The sequence below is a fragment of the Dromiciops gliroides genome, chromosome 1 (assembly GCF_019393635.1).
Source record: "Dromiciops gliroides isolate mDroGli1 chromosome 1, mDroGli1.pri, whole genome shotgun sequence".
NCBI lineage: Eukaryota > Metazoa > Chordata > Mammalia > Microbiotheria > Microbiotheriidae > Dromiciops > Dromiciops gliroides.
The window spans coordinates 296,035,683-296,041,364 of NC_057861.1; positions in this window are offsets into that span (position 1 = coordinate 296,035,683).

A 5,682-nucleotide genomic window follows, 5' to 3' on the forward strand; every position below is an offset into this window, starting at 1 on the left:
GCTCCTGAAAATCTCTTTCTTAATGTCTTAGCAATGTCAATACATGTTGTGGCATGATATGAAATGCTTCAGTGGATGAATGTGAAGAGTGTATTGGAAACTCGCTGAATTTATTTAAAAGAAAGGAAGAAAAAGAAACCAAGGAAAAAAGAAAGAGAAGAAAGAAAGGAAGGAGGGAAGGAAAAAAGGAAGGAAAAAGAAAAGAAGGAAAAAAGAAGGAAGAAAAAGGAAGGAAGGAAAGACAGAAGGAAGAAAAAGGAAGGAAGGAAGAAAAAAGATGGAAGGAAAGCTCTCTTTCCTAACTGTAACAATTTCTTGCTTAACTTTGGGTCATGGTCAAACTAAGCCTTTGGACTGTAAGGGAAAATTTTCATGTTGCAGGCTAATGGTGGAGAAAAATAAAATGTTAGGTTCCAAAGGAGTGGAATATAGAAATGGTCTCTTCTACCTCATCAAATTGAAATCCTCTACTATTCTGATATTCTTTTTTTGCAAGAGCTTCATGTTTTCCAGTCACACTCCAGCTCCAATATTTGCTCATTGCACAGAGACTAAAATTATAGTGAAGGAACCAATACTTAGAAAATGGAGGTAGATGAGACTTTCTAAATATCAATTCTCAATGAACTCTCACCACCTTTAACTTCTAGCCACTTTGGAGAAGAGATTTACTTCTACTGTTGGGTCCCTCAGGCAGAGCTTGAAAAATGGGTAGGCAAGGCATATTAAGCCACATTGGCTTAATCCAAGAGGAGTGCGTGTACACATGTGTTTGTCTGCATGTGCAATTCAAGACATGTTTTATCACATTACTTTTTATAAATATGCCAAAATTGGTGCCCAAAATTCTGCTTTCGGGGCAGCTAGGTGGCACAGTGGATAAAGCACCGGCCTTGGAATCAGGAGGACCTGAGTTCCAATCTGACCTCACACACTTGACACTTACTAGCTGTGTGACCCTGGGCAAGTCACTTAACCCTAATTGCCCAGCAAAAAGAAAAAAAAAAGAAAAAATTCTGCTTTCCATGTCATGTAGATATTTATTTTGTGATACATTTTTGTGAGCATTATGGTGAAGGTTCAAAACCTCAGTAGTTGAATAGCATAGGCAGAGGATGCAATTTACAAATGAGGAGATGGGAAGTTTTCTAAACTTTGACACTAATAGAACACACAGGTGCCTTGTCCTGCCTCTGTACTCAGCCACACTAACCTGATGATTGTAGGACATTGTGTAGGTTTCAGGTTGCTAATTTCTTAATGAGCTCAATTTCTTAATCCCTGACTGAGGAACTAATGTTTTATAGGCACAAATCATGAACACACATCAAAAATGCTAAGTGGATTTTCTTCTGTTTACTTTATTTCTCATTGTTCTTTCCACTTTGAACTTGTTTGAATAGGACCTATACATCTCTTTCATTCTGCATTATGATTGAAGTTAATTAGCATTTGCTGAGAATGAATCAATGTATCCTTCCTGCTTAAATTACTCCATAGTTAGACATTAGGAATCACTGAATTGTAGACGTGGGAAGGAACTATAGAAATCACTTGATCATAGGATAATGCACTCATCCATGAGAGTGACTTGGCAAGGACTATAGACTTAGCCGTGGAGTTTAGGGCACGTCAATACATTCCCAATTCAACTCTGCCTCATTATTTTGTAGAACCAATTTATTTTTTACAAACACTGATTACTTGTAAATGTAAATAATACATTTATATCATGTTTTGTTGTTTATAAAGAGCTTTCCTCCCAACAACCTTGTGAGATCAGTAGTAGAAGTATTATGCCCATTTTGCAGATGAAGAAACTGAGTCTCAGAGAGAGCCATTTATCTGATTATATGGTAACATGGCTCACTGGGGACCCATTATTAGCAGAGGCAGGCCCAGGCATTATGGAAATTGGAGCAAGACTAGTGGGATCTGGAAGCTGGCTAACTGGTCCTAGTAGATTAGAGGTATTTGAGGAATAAGATTATCATGCTTTGCAATGGAGCAATTCTGTACCCTCTAAGTTTGTTTTCTTTCATTCTTTTCTCCTTGGATAATATTAAAGACCTCTAGAAAAAAAAGAAACAAACAATCTCAACTGCACTAAGGGAAGAGAGGCTAGTCATAGACTGGTTGTTGTAGTAGAGAGAACCACAGAAAGGTTACCCCAGTAATTCAAGAGAGTTGACCAATTCAAGAGTAGTGAGTGAGTAAAACAGAAAAGACAGAATCTTAGGATATAGACACAAGGTCTAGTCCCTTTTGGGAATGCTGTTTCTCCAAAGGGACTACTTGAGAGTTATCTCTGGGTGAGGATAAAAACATTGACCAGGGGCGGCTAGGTGGCACAGTGGATAACGCACTGGCCCTGGATTCAGGAGTACCTGAGTTCAAATCTGACCTCACACACTTGACACTTACTAGCTGTGTGACCCTGGGCAAGTCACTTAACCCCCATTGCGGATGCAAAAAACAAAAACAAACAAACAACAACAACAAAAAAACATTGACCTCTTTCTTCTCTCTTTGGAGGATGAAAGTGAGTTCATGTACTTGTGGGCTGGCATGGTTGCCTAGCTGGCATGGCCCAGTGATGAGAGACGATGATAACAGAGGCAAAAAGGTATGTAGTAGATAGAATGCTAGATTAAGAATCAGAGTATATGAGTTTGAATCCTAGTTTATTGCTCTGTAACCTAGAGGCAAATCACTGAAATCTTCAGTCCTCAATTTCCGCATTCATAAAATGAGGAGGATGGGCTAGATGATCATTAAAATCCCTTCCACCTCTAAATCTATGATCCTATGATCCCTACTGCTACTTGTGATCCTATTAGCAATTCACTGGATGAGAAGTCCAATGTTGTTGTTTAGTCATTTTGGTCATGTCTGACTCTTTGTGACTTCTATTGGGGTTTTCTTGGTAAAGATACTGGAGTGGTTTATCATTTCCTTTTCCAGCTCATTTGACATATGAGGAAACCAAGGCATACAGGGTTAAGTGACTTGCCTAGAGTCACACAGCTAGAAAGTATCTGAGGCCAGATTTGAATTCATGAAGATCAGTCTTCCTGATTCTAAGCCCAGTGCTCTATCCATTGTGCCATCTTGTCCAACAATGTGGGTAATAGTATCAGTTTCACCCTTGACTTATTCTACTCTATGATATTAAGCACATCACTTAACTGGTCTACCTCTCAATTTACTCATCTGTAATAATACTGCCCTACCTATAGGCCAGAGTTATTGAAAGCCTAAAATGATATAAAAGCCATGAAGATACTGTGCATTTTCAGCTCTGTGCAAATGTAAGAAAAGGGGACATATATAGGGTAGAAGCAGAAGGTGATTTTACGGTGTTGTCTGGGATATTTGTTGTCTTTCTACACTTAAGACCTCTGTACCTTGATAGGGAAGCTCTATTGCTGGATGCTTCCCCATTGCCTTCAGGAGCTCCTGGAAACATTTAACTAATCATCCCCAACTGCTTCTAAGCTTGGGAATGGCTAAGGAATCTTTTCCTTTTGTGTCCCACACATCCATTTTCATCAATCATCTGGGTCAAACTTGAGTTTCAGGGGGTGGGGGCAGGCTTTGAGTGAGGGCAAATTTCCTGAGTATGGCCCAAACCAGATTAAAATGTAATTGGGAAATGTTGAATAAAATAGGATAGGGAGGACACTGGACTTGGAGTTAGAATAACCTGGGTTCAACTCCTGCCTCTCACACTTAATAATTGCATTTCCCTGGGCAAGCCACTCTTTGTGCATCAGTTTCTTCATCTGCAATGTGAAGGGAGGGGTAGCACTCATTGGCCTCCAAGGTCCCTTCCAACTGGATACCTATGAGCCTATAATATGCTTCAGGTTAATTTCCAAATTTACCTCCTTGATCCTGGTTATTCTTGCTCAGTTTCACAGAAATACCAACTCTTGGAGTGAGGAAGACAGTGAGAGGTCATCTAGTCCAATTTATAGTCACATAAAGTGCCATGATTGGAATACCAGACTTAGAATCAGGAAGACCTGGGGGCAAATCCCACCTTTGACACTTAAAAGCTGTGCGATCACAGCAGGATCACAAACCCTTCAGAGCCTCAGATTCCTCATATGTAAATGAAGGGGTTGGATTAGGTGACCATTAGGTCACTTCCAGCTCTAAATCTATGATCCTGCCATCCCTCTTACAACATACCTTACAAGTGGTCGTCCAACCTTTGCTTGAAGACCTGCCGAGACAAGGAATCCACCATTTCTCAAGACAGTTGATTCCACTTTTCAACAGCTCTAACAGTTAGGAGGCTTTCCCCCAACATCTAGCCTAAATGATACCTTTATAGCATCCACCCATCATCTAGTTCTGCTTTCTTAGTCCAAGCAGAACACACCTAATCCCTCTTCCAGAGGTTCAGTGGTACAGTAGAAATAGAACTGGATCAGAAGTCAGAAGATCTGGGTTTGAACCCTATTTCTGCCATGTTATAGGTTGTAATCTATGTGACCCAGGGCAAGTCACTTAATCTTTCTGGGCCTCAGTTTTCTCACCCACAAAATGAAGAGGTGGGCTACGGATCCTCTAAATCTATGATCGTATGAGCCACGTGACAACCCTTCAAATATCTGAAGACAGGTATTATGTCTCACCTAAGTCTTCTCCTATTTCTTCAATACCTCTTCATATCCCACAGCCTATGTGAAACTCAGGTTCTGTTTTCACAATTGAAAGGTACTTTGCCAATACAAGGTCAAATTAGTTCTTTTGGTTGTCTTTAGGGCTGACTTACAGTCCATTTGCTTGATCATATCAATTATGTAGAAACTGTTTAAACAGGCTTGCATCCCATAAGCAACTGTTCCACTGATCTAGTTGTGCCAAATACTCATTGTCTTAATCAGCAAACATGGTTAAAGGAAAAAAAAAAGCTCCAAGTCAGCTTCTTATTTTAAGGTGAGATGTTAGAAGGTGATTTAAGGTTGCTATATTCTTAGTGATGTAATAAAAATAATAACAGCTCCCATTTATATAGCATCTTAAAGTTGACAAAGCATTTTTCTTACAATAACTATTTGAGGGAGGTAGTAATTAGAATGGAATATTTTGGACTCATTAATAGGTCAAGTGCCCACACAGGGAAACACTGGTAGGATCCTTTTTAGTTAAAAATGCATTTCCTTGCAATATTTCAAATCTGTTACTTTTCTTTTTTTTGTTTGTTTTTGTTTTTTGGTTGGGCAATGAGGGTTAAGTGACTTGCCCAAGGTCACACAGCTAGTAAGTGTCAAGTGTCTGAGGCCAGATTTGAACTCAGGTCCCCCTGACTCCAGGGCTGGTGCTCTGTCAACTGTGCCACCTAGCTGCCCCTCAAATCTGTTACTTTTCAAGGGGCTATTATTTCATTGCTATAGGCATCCTTTCCTCTGCTTCCCCAGTACTCTCCCCTATCTCAAACTCCTTCCCAACCTCCTTCCCCCCCCCCCCGCCACTGATGAAGAACTCAAACCCTTCATAACTTTGCAGATTGCCCTTGAGAGCTGAAAAATTCATCATTCTGGGACCAATGTGGTAGAGAGCATCTTCAAATTTAACTTAGCTGGTTCTTAGGCCATTGAAATACAGTCTATCACAGGGCCTGCATTCAAAGCCTTTCCAGCTTGGTGTGATCAGCCTAGCAGACCTTAT